We start from the raw sequence: 15,000 nt of genomic DNA, 5'->3' as shown, positions 1-15,000 counted from the left end.
GGTAACTGAAAGAAATCCAGGGCATGTTGAGCTTGATTAGTAGTACAGGCCTCTGGTATCGGGAAGCAAAAAAGATGGTGTCAGACCATCTCTAGTTTATAGTATTTTATATTACCGTAGTATATTGTAATGTGAGACTAGGCATAAAAAGCAGGGTTTGCAGGATTACAGCAGCTACACATGATGGATATTTTTCACTCCTTTTTATCAGAGCCAAGTTATTTATTGCTGTGGGGTGTGAAGACCATTTCAAACAATATATAAAAAGGGTATATTGGAATATATTACCAACCATGCCTTTATACACAATAAGGAAAATGCATGCGAGGCTCTTTGCCTCCATCCAATGTCATCTCAAATGTAGACTTGTAGACTAAATATTGATATCTGATCAAAGAATAAATAAATTACAATATGACTGAGCTACCAATAACGTTAAATACTTGAGGGTATTCAACATTAGGGTTGAAAGTAAGAAAAAAGTCAACAACCACGTCAGACACATGTTATATGCACTGATGTTATATCAGGCGAGATATCTTCTTAGGTTTCCGATATCGAAATAAGACACAAGTTTCTTCTCCAGGTTTTAGAGGCTACTTTACAACAAAGTGATGTCATTTTCTGAACTTACCAGATTTAATAGCTTTTCTGTTATTTGCCTTTACCCACTTAGTCATTGTAGTCACATTATTGGTGATTATTTATCAAAACTCTCATTGTGTAAATATTTTGTGAAAGCACCAGACAGGAAGCAGCAGACAGGAAGCTGGCTTCACGAATTGGTGGATGTTCATAGCAGCAGACAGGAAGTTGGTTTCAAGTTTTGTTTTACATGAAAAATGCAGGAAAATAACTTCAAAATTTCCCTGTAAAGAGCGAATATGACTCACTGAATTCAGAGTCAAAACAAAGACAGTTTGTATCTGAACCAAAGCAGCCAGCTGGTTCACAACTCCGTCACTGACAACTACAACACCATGGGCTTAAACAAACCCACGCAAGCACCCAAAATGCCACATTTTGTTCCGAATTTCTGTCCAACAATGCGTCAACAAGCCGTCAGATTTGGCATTTCTGGGAATGATTGAAAGGGAATCGGATACGTGAGAAAACGAGAAGGAAGGACATCTGAATCCTCGTCCAAACCAAAGAAAATAACCCTTTCAGATCAGCACACTGATCTTCGGCTCTTTCCCTTGAATGATACAAGAACTGAAACTTGATTTCTACTTCAGATTTGGAAAGTTATTTCCTAAAGTTCCCATAAAACGTTTTGATAAAGTTAGGCTGCAAGCTGTGTTGAAAAAAATGGTCCTTATGTTACCTGTTCTTGGATGGAACTCTTCCCCCTGCGATTGCTGAACATTGGTACAAAATGATAATTTGTTTGATTTAGCTGCTATATAACTGACTCTGAAAGGAGATAATTCATATCATCCCAACCACTTACAAACCCAGAAACACAATGTACTTCCAAAACTGTGTTTTGCTAAGTGATTCAGGTCAGATTCTTCCTTTCTGCAGATGAATTCAATGCCTTAAATCCACAAAAAAACTGCTATTAAAAGACCGAAGAGATTATAGCTGTAGGAACACGCAGAGGTAGAGCAGCAAGAGCGAGGTATTATTAAAGATGAATGGGAGTCGAGCGTTGACTGACAGCGGCGTACGTGCTCCCAGCAGGCCCAGCATGAATGTGATTATCCCGGGATAATGCTGTTTTCCTCTTAGAATAGACCTCGTCCGTCTCAGAGGGGAGGGATTAGATTTAATTAGACTCTGGCTCTGAACAGAGGAACACTCACACACCGACACACCTACAACTTGAGTAACAAGCTAGGCAGGGATGGAGGGAGGGAGGGAGGGAGGGAGGCCAGACAGTGGAAACAGCGGGTGATGGAGGAGGTGGACAGAGACTTTGTGGCCTGCACTTTGTCGTCAAAACCTCTTCACACCTTTTCGCCATCCATCTATCCTCACTCGTCTTCGTTTTTTAAACCCTCGTTTACTTTCTGTTTGGACTAGGGCTGCACGATTTGAAAGCAAGATGTGGCAAAGTTAGCCTGATGTCGTCATACTCAACTCAACTACTAGTCAGAATCTGAGTCTGAGACTGCTCCATTGGGCTGTAATTATGGGGCGTGTTTCAACCGAACCAGGAAAGAAAATGCCTCTGCACTCAATTGGATAGACCTACAACCAATCAGAGCAACAGATAGACCTACAACCAATCAGAGCAACGGAGTATGTGACATTGCCGAATCCCGTAGGAAGGACGGCAAAAACATCTTTCCGATCGACAAATGCCTTGATCGCGGTTCTCTGTTCCTCTTTTAAAATGAATGTGCTGTCGATATCTTCTATAACAGACGCCATGGCAGCCATCTTTATTGTAAACAAATTCAACCCAAGCGCTCTTTGGTGACATGGTTGATCATGTTACTGTTGATCATCTGTCCATCATCATATAAAGCCCGCCCCCTGACAATTTGATTGGTCCGAACAGCTCTGGTTGGAGCATAGTTGCTCCACAATGGATCAAGTCCAGACCTAACTTCCAGACCTCAAATGTTGTGGGCGGGGCTAAGTTCGGCTGGCATCCAGGCTACGGCAACGTAGGGCTGGGCGATAATTCTATATGATAATTTAACGTCTTTCAATGGAATCATACCGTGAATAAATCACATTGAGATATCGTGCTATACGACGTTGTCTAAATTGGTAATAACAAGCAAATACTCAAACTCAATTGTCTCAGAAAATCTGACGTGAAACATTTTGAGGGAATATCATTTGACGAATTGCAGATTTGTTTTAACATCACATTTTTTTGTGCATGCATGTAAACAGTCAGTATATATTTGGAGATTTTTTTTTTTTTGTGTGTTCTGAGAGCGAGGTACGCGCGGCCTAAAATGACGTCACCACGGCTGTCGTTTCCAGCACGAAGGGGGCGCTCCGCGAGCTGTCGCCGTGTGGTCGCGCACCGCTGAATTTTCGTAACGCGCCCAGTGTGCGGCTGGGATGAGCAGGTTCGTCTGTACAAACATCTGTATGATTCTTCCTGAACAGACCACAGAGTCAAACATCTGTGTTATTCTCCATGTACATACAGTATACTACTACATACTAGTTAGTTTTAGGGGGCTTTGCAGCGGGACTATTCATGTTCATATTGTAAAGACCCCTGAGAAAAATCTGTCATTCTGCAGTACATGGACAACAGAAAACTTGAATCACAGGGAGGAAAAAAAAAGACATTTTGTCTTGGTTCTTGTTGTAACCTTTTGTATAAATCCCAATTCCCTCAAATCCACACTGGAGACACTTCAAGATCATGTAAGTTACGTGTTAACATCGTACAAACATCAAACGATACCGGCAGATTCAGAGGCCAAAGGGGCGGCCTCTAGCTCACCCAGTAAGAGCGTTCGCCCCACGTTGGCTGAGTCCTGCAGCGGCACGGGTTAGAATCCGACCTGCGGCCCCAGTCTCTCTCCCCCTTTCATGTCTATCCACTGTTACTATAATAAAGGGAAGAAGCCCCCCAAAAAAATAAAAAATACAGAGGCCGAGAGGGTTGTTCATGCGCCGCGTTACCTCAGATCACAAGTTCATTATCTTGTTATCTCGGATAACAAGGCGTCATTATCTCCAGAGGTTGGTTTCCCTGACATAATTGTCAAGTTTTTCCACCCATCACATGTTAGGGTGAGTTGAGGGTTAATGGGTTGTCTAGTGAAATCTGGATAGCGCTGCATATATAAAATAATTATATCCAACTAGACCAACAAAACAAGAAACTTCTTACCGTAAGTTAATGGGAAAAGATTCACTGCGAGTACGAGATACTGTTATCTGCAGAATTAGTGTGTGCTTTTTTGCAAAGTGTATTTATCCCATGAGGATACTGAAAGTTTATAATTGACTCTGATTAGGCAGTTTGATTACATTTCACACAAGCATAGATCATTATGTTGGTAATTACTGATATTGTGCCCCTGCATTTCAGTGGAGAGCGTTCTTCTCACTGTGATGATATTTATTCTACTAACCGTGTATAGATACGTGTTTAATGAGCCAAATGAAGCTGATCTGCCAATTTTATTTCTGAATATCAAATGCTGATTTCCTAATCCAGAAAATGACTTCCTGTCACGGGAATAAACTGACGTCCACGTCAGTGGGGAGGTCTCACACACACACACACACACACACACACACACACACACACACACACGATCAAGTGCATTACATCAAATCACATTAATGCACCTAGCCAAGAGTGTGACGGGTTCAAAAGCAGAATGTGTGTGTGTGTGTGTGTGTGTGTGTGTTCATTTCACAAATCTACTTCTTGACAAAGTGGAATACCAGCAAAGGTTTGTGATAATAAATGTACAATAAACTCAATAATACATGTAAATGTATTACAGATAAACTTTGACCAGAAAAACCCCCAATAAGGAACAAATGTGCCGGTACACAGTAGTACTAGTAGCTACTATAAACATGACCTCAGAATGTTTTTGTCTGGAATGATTGTGTGCAGCTTTCATTCATGTCTCCATTTCTCATTGCCCTCATGATCTAAGACACACAACCTTGCCACACACACACACACACACACAAGTACAAGGAAATGGTGCCTCTGGGAGTGTGTGAGTTTCAGGGGTTTGACAGGATTAGAGATGCAGACCTTACTTTTTTCTAGATCAAAGATGAAAGGCTTTCAAGGTCCACACACACACACACACACACACACAACCACCCACAACCACCCACACACCTTTGTTGCTATTCTTCACTGGGTTTAATTACTCTACCACCACACCATGTTGTAGAGACAATGCGCGAGTGAAATCCAATGCTTCACTAAATCTATAATCAATTCCCACCCTGGGGGCACCTTTAAAAAAGGAGCATGGAGCCAGCTTTAGCTACTCTGATTGATTGTTGATTTTCTCAACATCGTGTCATGATTGCGCCTGTTTACACAGTACGGGTTAAAAACTGTTTACCTGCAATAAGTCTAATAACGTGTTCTCCACAGTGTGTAATAAGCCCAGTCTGTCCCTGAACACACCCCTGCTTTGCTTGTAATTTGTCTACGGCTGACCCGAATGCTTTAAAGCTTCAGAGCTCCGATCGTTGCCATGGTAAGCAATGTCCGAATCAGTATTTGAATGCATAGTTTATTTTGTTATTAGTACTAACCCTAATCCAGATTAGCCACTGAGGAGTAGTAACACTCAAAATTATATTTCGAGTATCGAAAAATGCCTCATCATTCAATACCCAATTTGAATACCTAAGAAGTAAATCTCATCAGCGTCAGTGAGCCAATCAGCACGCAGCATGCTTCAACCAAGATCTAATAATGTCTGTGATTGGCTGTCTGTTAGTCATAGAGACAAGTTACACAGAGACCGAGCTCACGTAGTAGGAGCTGAAACATAAATACAAAGATTTGTGGCGTAATGTGTAATGTTGTCATTTCTTTTTGTTTTATAATATATATTATCGTTTAGGAACCGGTATCAAAGCACGGTGTTGGTATCATTGAACGATACCAATAGGCATGGACCGATTATCGGCCTGTTTTTTTTGGCAGTTTGCAGATTATCTGCATCAGCATTTTATTTGACTGATGACCGATAAAGTTAATTGATTAAAAGTATTTTTGAAAAAAAAATACACCAGGGACAGCAGTCTGCAACACGTTCAAACAAACTGCTTAACTTATTTTGATCATTTATGTTTACTTGGTTAAACTTAAGGAAGCAATTTTTGTTTTTATTAATGTTTTTATATTACTGTGTATTATGTTGAAGGTTTTACTAAATAATTGCTATATTAGCCCTCCTACACAATCTGGACTGTGGTCATAACATGTACATCCCATAACTTATTCCCTGTTATATGTTGTTCTTAAAGTATATTATTTCTTTTCTTGTTTGTCAAGCAATTCTATTATGTTTACATTCTTGTCTTTTCATAGCCAGAGTTAATATTTAATAATAAGCTATTGCACTGTTCAATCCCTGCACTGTTCACTTTTGCACTACCACCATAGCACACACTCTACCATAGCACCTTATCAGGGTCATTGTATCACATGGTCAGTCCATACCAGACCTTTGTAATCACTTCACAAATTGTTATCTCTTCAGATTTCTGAGTGATGTTTATGTATGTGAGATATATGTGTGTATGTGTATATTGTGTTATGGCTGTCTAAGCTACTGGATGCCTAAAATTTCCATCCACCCACCCACCCATCCATCCACCCATCCATTACATTTAAACTTGTACAAACTTTGTGTTGGGAGTTTGTAACATTCCAAAATCTTTAATTTTGACTGAAAGATTTTGCATATCAGTTCCAAATTTTGGTTATCGGTTTCCCTAACTAGTAATAATCAGTATCGGCCCGAAAAAAAATCAAACAGTATCTGCCGACCCATAATACCCAGCCCTAGTCATTTGGACACAAATGCAACAAAAAGTCCGTTTTCCCCCAACGTGTTTCAGACTTAAGAAAAGTGACCCTTAAACCTGCTGGGAAGTCTGGAGCTGTACGTGCTGGAGAGGTCTCACACTGACCAAATCTGAAAACACCTTCATGATGGCAGAGGAGAAAACCCACATCAGCAGGAGGCATCTGGCGAGGCGGCGGAGCCGAGAAGAAGAAGAAGAAGAAGAAAGAGTTGATAAGGGCGGTGGCGCTGCACTTCTTATCGACTGAAGAGCAGCCGGTGTTCCTCGGCGGCAGAGTTCACGCGCGGAGAAATGAAGGCTCCCCTGGCACTTGTGAGCAAGCAGAAACCTTATCTCCGCCGAGGAAAAGATATGTCCTCCATGTGAACTCTTCCACTGCTGCATCATATGATCATCACTCAAACAGCAACAAAGAGAGGGCTGGATGCTTCGGAATAATTTTGCACCGAGAATAATGACCTTATATTTTATATATTCAGCGGGGTTTGAAGATCGTCTGGTTTGGAATTTTGTTCTCTCACTTTCTTTGCAGAAAAACAAATCCATTACACTCCCATATTTGACATTTTGTTACTTCGCAGGCTGTGCAGCAGTAATAAAACAAAGGTCAGTTATAAAATAGCATCTTTCAGCGGTGGTGGGAGAGAAGATGAAAATCTAATTTTCCAAATATCAATATTTCAGATATTTAGAGTCACGGAAGCATCAACCATTCTGTGTAATTTTACAGCAAGAATAAAGTTTCCGTGAAGAGAATTCAGAAACTTATATTGGCCAATAAACAGAAAGAATAGATTTTATTAGCTGCAGTTCTCTGTGACAGCAGGTACAGGAAGGGTTATTGTGAAAGCAACAGAACAGCGTGGATCTGCCTCATGCATCCAAAACTATGTTTGCTGTCCTCTCTCCGCTGGCGGGGATCGGAGGGAAATTAATTAAAAGATAAAAGAAGTGAAGAGCTGTGAAACTCGGAACGAGAACAATGTGCCGTCAAACTTCAAACAGCTCCGGATGAACTAGTGTTAGTACCCATTATGAATGCCAATGGTGTTCGCCGCACAGAATCGGCCGCCAATGTCCAAATAAATGAATAATGTCGTCATAAAAACTGTCATTTCTGCCTTCTAAAGCCCAGTTCAGACCAAAGATTCCTGACGAGACTAAACTATTCTCGGACGTTGCAGGGAAACGTTGCAGCGGTCTGAACCGACCCGTCTCAGCTCGACTCAAACCAGCTGATGGCAGGATGTTGGTACCGCGGCTCCACCGCCCAATCACTACTGCGCAGACTCAGGCTCCAAAATTACAAGATGGCAGCGCACGTATCTGGGAGATTTTGGCTGAATCTCATCACCCTTATTTGATAGCTCTTTGACTCCTCGGTTGAACCAAAAGTTGTTCTGTCCCTCCTCAGTGAAGGCCGTCTCAGAGCTCTTATTTCTGCCCAAAGAACCGAGGAGAAACAGATAAATTCTGTTGTAACAGCTAGTTTCTTTCAACTTAGGCTGCTTACCAAGTAGGGCTGGGCAATATATTATCAATAAAATATATATATCGTGATATGAGACTAGATATTGTCTTAGATTTTGGATATCGTAATATTGTAATATGACATTAGTGGTGTCTTTTACTGGTTTTAAAGGCTGCATTACAGTAAAGTGATGTACTTTTCTGATCTTACCAGACTGTTGTAACTGTTCTATCATTTGCCTTTAACCACTTAGACATTATGTCCACATTACTGATGATTATTTATCTAAAATCTAAGTGTGAAGATATTTTGTTAAAGCACCAATTGTCAACCCTAGAATATTGCCGCAATATCGATAGAGGTATTATGGTCAAGAATATCGTGATATCTGATTGTCTCCCTATCGCACAGCCCTATTACCAAGCTGAAGCCATTTTTATCTTTCACTGATTTTGAGAGGGTTATACAGTACATGCTTTTATCACAACCCGCCTGGATTACTGTAATGCTTTATATGTAGGTGTTAGCCAGGCCTCCTCTCCAGATTACCAATGGTTCAAAACGCAGCCGCTCGACTCCTTACTGGAACTCGTAAACGAGATCACATTACACCTGTTCTTACCTCTCTTCATTGGCTACCAGTTTGCTTTAGAATATATTTTAAGATTCTGCTGTTTGTTTTTAATGATCAAGCCCCAGCTTATATCGCTGAATTACTGAAGCTGCGCGCTCCTCTGAGGTCGTTAAGGTCTGCTGACCAGCTACTCCTTGTTGTCCCTAGAACGTGGCTCAAAAAAAGGGGAGGTTGAGCATTCTCAGTCGTGGCCCCAAGGCTGTGGAATTAATTGCCTCTGCATGTCAGATTGGCCTCCAGCCTTCACATTTTTAAATCACGACTTAAAACTCACTTTTATCATTGGCCTTCAAACCTGCATTTTCATTTTCCAGTTTGTTACTTGTTTTAAATGTTCATTTTGTTACTTGTGTGTTTATAATCTGTCCTAAATCATGTCAATGTCCAGCACTTTGGTCAACCTGGTTGTTTTAAAATGTGCTTTACAAATAAAGTTGGATTGGATCATTGAGGAGCTATGGCGAGGATACAGAGAGCAGCCTTCCTGGAAGCCGTAGCAGCTGAAGGAGTTGCTAACTCCACCCAAACAGCCGACGGATTCATGTGACGCTTCAGAGGTCTCATCTCTCTAAAACACATTTGCTCGTTTCCTCTCTCCTCCCGTGAGGAGGAAATTTAAGCGACATGAGATGCAGCGTTTGACTTCACTTTTTGTAGGAGGAAGTAGAGACATGTCTTCCATCTTTATATACAGTCTGTGGTTGTCAGTGAAGTGCAAAAGTTATTCTGGACCGGAGTAGAGCGACCCTGCCTCACACGAAGCCCCGGAAAACCAAGACGGTAATAAATCTGATTTGTGAGGTGGCCGACAGAGACCCATATATGTAGCTGAGTTCAAACAAAGTGGATTAAATCACACCTGAATTGGTGAAGAAATGGTTTAAAGACTAATTACCTTTTACACCTTAAAGAAGAGTGTAGATACGCAGATGACTAAGGTGAGGAGATTTGAGTTTGCTCAACAGTAATTCCTTCAAAGTGGCACACACCACCGAGAACAGTCATACATTCGTTTTAAAGTCCTCCACAATCCAAAGATAAACATGAAACCTCCAGGAGTGATTTTTTTTTTGTTTCTTTTTTCAACAGGTCAACAGCCTCTCGCGGCGCTGGCAGTGACGAAGCTGTGTTTGACAGATTTTCGGAAAAGGCCTTTGTTGAGGATAATAAGGAAGTTAATTAATATGCAAACCAGACTCGGGATGTCAAAGCTGTTTAGGAATACAAATTACACAACCTTTACAGATGGTGTCTCTTAAGCCACTGAACAGGAGAATGTAATAATCCTTGTCATTTTTGTCATTCAAAAACCTTTAATTTTCAGAAACGTGTCTGAGCAGGATGGAGGATGAGTGTTCGTCAGGCTGCAACCGATGATTATTTTCATTGTTGATTATTTTTTCGATTAATTAGTTACTTGTTTGGGTCTATGAAATGTCAAAAAAGGTTGAAAAACGTCGCTTAGCGTTTACCAAAAAGCCCAAGACGACGTCCTCAAATGTCTTGTTTTGTCCCCAACTGAAAGACCTTCAGTTTCCTGTCCCAGAGGAGAGAAGATGCTAGAACATATTCACAACCATGCAACCAGAGAAGTTTTACCTTTACTTTTCATTAAAAAAAGAACTCAAACTGATTAATCGAATATCCAAATAGCTGGCGATTGATTTAAAGTGCTCATATAATGCTTTTTGGCTTTTCCCCTTTCCTTTATTGTGTTCTATATCTTTTGTGTGCATGTTATAGGTTTACAAAGTGAAAAAGCCCAAAGTCCACCCCAAAGGGACTTACCATCTCCAACAGAAAACACTGTTAACAAACTGCTCCAAACAGCTCTATTGTAGTCCAGCCTTTACTTCAGAGACAAACGTGGTCACTTTGGAACACGTTATAGTGCTCACCTAGCTGCTAGCATGGCACGCCCTCATACTCTGCTTCTGACTGGCTAGTAGTCCTTACCTAGCTACTGTCAGGGCACGCCCTCATACTCTGCTTCTGACTGGCTAGTAGTCCTTACCTAGGTACTGTCAGGGCACGCCATCATACTCTGCTTCTGACTGGCTAGTAGTCCTTACCTAGGTACTGTCAGGACACGCCCTCATACTCTGCTTCTGACTGGCTAGTAGTCCTTACCTAGCTACTGTCAGGACACGCCCTCATACTCTGCTTCTGACTGGCTAGTAGTCCTTACCTAGCTACTGTCAGGGCACGCCATCATACTCTGCTTCTGACTGGCTAGTAGTCCTTACCTAGCTACTGCGCATGTGCAACTCTTGAACAGCAGTGAGAGGTCTCACTCTGTAGCTAAAACAGAGAGCTCAACACACAGGGTGAAAAGATGAGCTACAGCAATGTGAAGTACAACAAAAATACAATTATGAACCTGAAAATAAGCATAATATGAGCACTTCAATAGTTGACAACTAATGGATTAATCTTTGCAGCTTTGAGTGTTCGGCCGGCTCGGTGAGTTAAGTGTCAGAATAAAAAAACACAACCAGACTTCTGCAACTTCACAACACAGATCATTCCAGAGCATCTTCACCCCGACTCGCCTCAGTTTAAGTTTCTCCCTGAAAACTTCTCCATTACTCTGCAGGTTCAGACCAGTGACAGTGACAGAGAGAGCATGACGGAGAAAGAGAAACAGAGAGAGCATGACGGAGAGAGAGACAAAGAGAGCAGGATGGAGAGAGCATGACGGAGAGAGAGACAGAGAGAGCAGGGCAGAGAGAGAGACAGAGAGAGCAGGACAGAGAGAGCATGACGGAGAGAGAGACAGAGAGGCAGGACAGAGAGAGAGACAAAGAGAGCAGGTTGGAGAGAGAGAAACAGAGAGAGCTGTGTATTCCTGCTATGACCATCTGCCCTGTGCTGATATCTGTACGCAGACACACTGCACATACACACAAAACAGATATTTCTGGACAAAACCAGACATTTGAGGACGTCATCTTGGGCTTTGGGAAACACTGATCTACATTTTCTAACACATCAGAGACCAAACAACTAACCCATTAATCAAGAAAATGATCCACACATTAATGGACAATGAAAATAATCGTTAGTTGCAGCCCTAAAATAATACATCCCAAATTCTAAAACAGGATATTTCCAACGCACCTGCATCAAATTTGTTTTAGATGTGCGGATTTGATCCTCCTAAAGCCAAATTCTGAAACAAAATGTGTGACAAATGTTGACAGTGGGTTCTGCATCTGTATGTATAGAGGTGTGCTCTCGGCTGTTCAACTGATTTAAGATCCTCTTTCTACCCCTGAGTCACTTTAAAGATATTTCCCTGATTTTGTTACAGCCTCCTGATTTCCTCTCAGCTCACGGGTGCCGTTTTGAAACTCCGCCGTGACTATATATGGGTACGACAAACACAACTCTGATTACCTGCAGGAGTGTTTAGACGATTGGAAATGTGTGCATGTGCTTGTATAGCAACATCCCATTGCAAGAATCTGCTCATATACACAGCCGAACTGACAAACAAATAAGGCTGTGCATAGCCAGAGGAAAACACACACAGACACACCCGCTGCTGTAATATATCTAGTTCTATCAGGTTAGAGCAGGAATCAGATAATGACTTCTATCAAACAGCCCTCCAGAGTCAAATAAAACCTCCTCATCTTCCTCTGCAAGTAGCTTGCAGTGTGTGTGTGTGTGTGTGTGTGTGTGTGTGTGTGTGTGTCTGTCTGTGTGTAACTGGGTCTGTGTGAATGCAGAAGGAAACCTGGAGTCGTTAGTCTAACAGAAGCTTACGTAGGAGGATTTGTAGCAGCATAACATTTACTGGATTTTGTGTTGTCATGTATCCAGTGTGTGTGTGTGTGTGTGTGTGTGTGTGTGTGTGTGTGTGTGTGTGTGTGTGTGTGTGTGTGTGCGTGTGTTTGTGGGGGCAGCTGTGTCCTGACAGAAAGTTAGCCTTCATGATCTGATGTCCTGAGACATCGCAACTGCTGCTCGTAAATCGTCTCCTTAAGAGGACAGGACAAGGAGAGGACAGAGTGTGTGTGTGTGTGTGTGTGTGTGTGTGTGTGTGTGTGTGTCTGTGTGTGTGTGTGTGTGTGCGCGTGTGTTTTGTGTGTGCAGGTATATGGGACAGTATAAACTAACACTGGATCATGCACAATGACTTGTGACACACAGTAACTGCTCTGTATGGAAGGCGGCAGCGCTGAAGAGCACCGAGGAGAAAAAGTTTGGAAGTCTGTTGACATTACAGAATGTTTGTCTCTAAGGAGACAACATTTCACAACTTTAATCTGTTGTAACAAAAACTGTCCAATCAAATGTCCAAGGTCACATCTTCAAATGTCTCCATTCGTCTGACCAGGAGTCCAAAACTCACGAGATATTCCATTTGTACTCATGGATTTTAACTGTATTCACTAAATATAAGAATTAAGATTTGGGTTTGATATATACTGTATCTTTACCTACTTCAACTCACTTGTAGAAACAATACAACAACAACAACAAAATATTCATTTTGTATAACACCATCAGTCACAATGTACTTTGCCTTTATTTATTTTCTGTCCATCTTAAAAGCAGGAGGGGGGGGGTCATGCACATACAAATGTTCGGGGCTAGGTTTTATCGACATTTACACCCCACCACACGTGTTCAATCGCAGAGAAAGAGTAGTTTTATTTCCACATGACGAGGTATACAGCCACCATAAAAAGATAGCCAAGACACTACTCTGGAATTACCTTCAAATTCAATTTTGGTTTAAAAAACCGGCAGGTGTTTTTCTGGCTGAGATAAGCCGGTGTGCGGTGAATAGAATGCATTAGAATGCAAACTACATCAAAGTTTATGCCCCCTGTTTTCACACGAGCACTTTCACTGTCCGGTGACTCTGTGACAACGTCGGTGTTTTGTCTAGTAGCATATTTATGGAAGGCAAGTAGCCATCCTCGCACTCCATTACCCTCATACAGCATTTATTCTGCTCAGGTGTCCTGGGTTTGAACCAGGTTTAAGTCCTGACTCAGCCTGCTGTCCTTCAGCCGTCCTGCTGGGGCTAAATTTGACACGGAACGGGACCCCATCTGTTTGAGGAACGCACCCCGCAGTAAAAGCCCGAGAAGTGCTGAGGCAGGGTGGAGAAAAATGTTACAGTAAAACTGATGAAACAGGGAGTTTGCACTTTGAATTATCCAGCACTGTGTACTATAGGCTTCAGGTGACTCAGGTCTTTATTGTTTGAATAAACATCTTATTATTGCACCATCTCAGTCTCCCAAAATCTCATTGATTCGTAATCAATATGCAGGTCATTCTGACATTTTTCAACTGAGGAGCAAATTGTGTAGCCTGGCTCCGTCCTCCTACGTACTTCCGTTCAATTTTCATTTTCCTTCACTACTCCGTCTGGGTTTGCGGTATAGTCTTGGGTTTTCTCCAGCCAAATATTTGGCGTTCCAATCAGTGAACAGAGGGAGTGGCTGAGAACGATGACGTTGAGGTCGTGCTCTAGTTTGAGTTGTAGTTCTGTAAAGGCGGCGGAGAAAGATGCGAGCGGAGAAAGATGTGAGCGAAGCCATTCGGTCCGTTGTGGCACCGTTGCCAAATATCCAGAAGTTAAAGCCCGAGCAAGAACAATCTTTGCTGAGTCGTGTTGGTGGCCATGATGTTGTGGGCCTCCTCCCCACGGGGTTCGGGAACAGTTTGATTTTCCAGCTCGCTCCGTTAGCGGTGAAGGAGTTGGCTAAGGCTAACGCTAGCGATGCTAAGCCGACGTCACGACCAAACGTTAGTGATTGGTTATGGCAGATCCAGAGTGGCTCTGGGCAGATCCAATAGTTTTAAACTTCAACAGAGTACCAGCCTTCAAGGAAGTTAACACTTGTCAATGGAGAGTGGCCAGACTCTCTGGACCAATGAAATGGACCAGAGTCTGGTAGGACCAGGCTAGTGGACCAGAGTCTGGTAGGACCAGGCTAGTGGACCAGAGTCTGGTAGGACCAGGCTACAAATTGTGCTCCTTAGGAAGAGATACAGTTATGCCCTGTTCATATTAATCAAATAAACTGGACTTTGTGGTGAATTGTTGTCAGATGCAAAAGCCCTCTTCCCTTACTGCATTATATTCCATAAAATTTCATTGTAACCTGCCACCAGAATTTTGTATTTTTCTTGACATAAATTAAGACGTTTTCACCATAAATATGTGCCTGAAAATGTATTAGAATGCAGGAAATGAAGTACGTGACGCTCACAATTTCAGAGCCACCGATGCTGCGTCCGGAGCTTAGACAATGGTGATTGGTTTGAAAAAATGCGATCTGTGGTAGAGCCAGCGTTGTGGAGATGGAGCTGGCAATGCGAGACTACGGAGCGACACTCCGTTTCCCAAGCCAAGTCCCAAAAG

The 15,000-nt window shown here is 42.1% G+C and overlaps 1 protein-coding gene and 1 long non-coding RNA gene across 4 annotated transcripts in view; both read right to left on the bottom strand.

Moving 5' to 3' along the window:
* The window catches only part of LOC118494248, a 15,612-nt gene extending 11,809 nt beyond the window's left edge, over nucleotides 1–3,803 (bottom strand). Inside the window, exon 1 of the long non-coding RNA XR_004896363.1 lies at nucleotides 3,792–3,803. This is a non-coding gene — a long non-coding RNA (uncharacterized LOC118494248). The remainder of the gene's footprint in view (nucleotides 1–3,791) is intronic.
* The window catches only part of grid1b (glutamate receptor, ionotropic, delta 1b), a 669,588-nt gene that overhangs the window by 562,768 nt on the left and 91,820 nt on the right, over nucleotides 1–15,000 (bottom strand). The window lies entirely within an intron of this gene.

The sequence above is a fragment of the Sander lucioperca genome, chromosome 22 (assembly GCF_008315115.2).
Source record: "Sander lucioperca isolate FBNREF2018 chromosome 22, SLUC_FBN_1.2, whole genome shotgun sequence".
Taxonomy (NCBI): domain Eukaryota; kingdom Metazoa; phylum Chordata; class Actinopteri; order Perciformes; family Percidae; genus Sander; species Sander lucioperca.
Note: the sequence above shows the minus strand (reverse complement) of the source record. Positions and strands in the feature narration are given on the sequence as shown.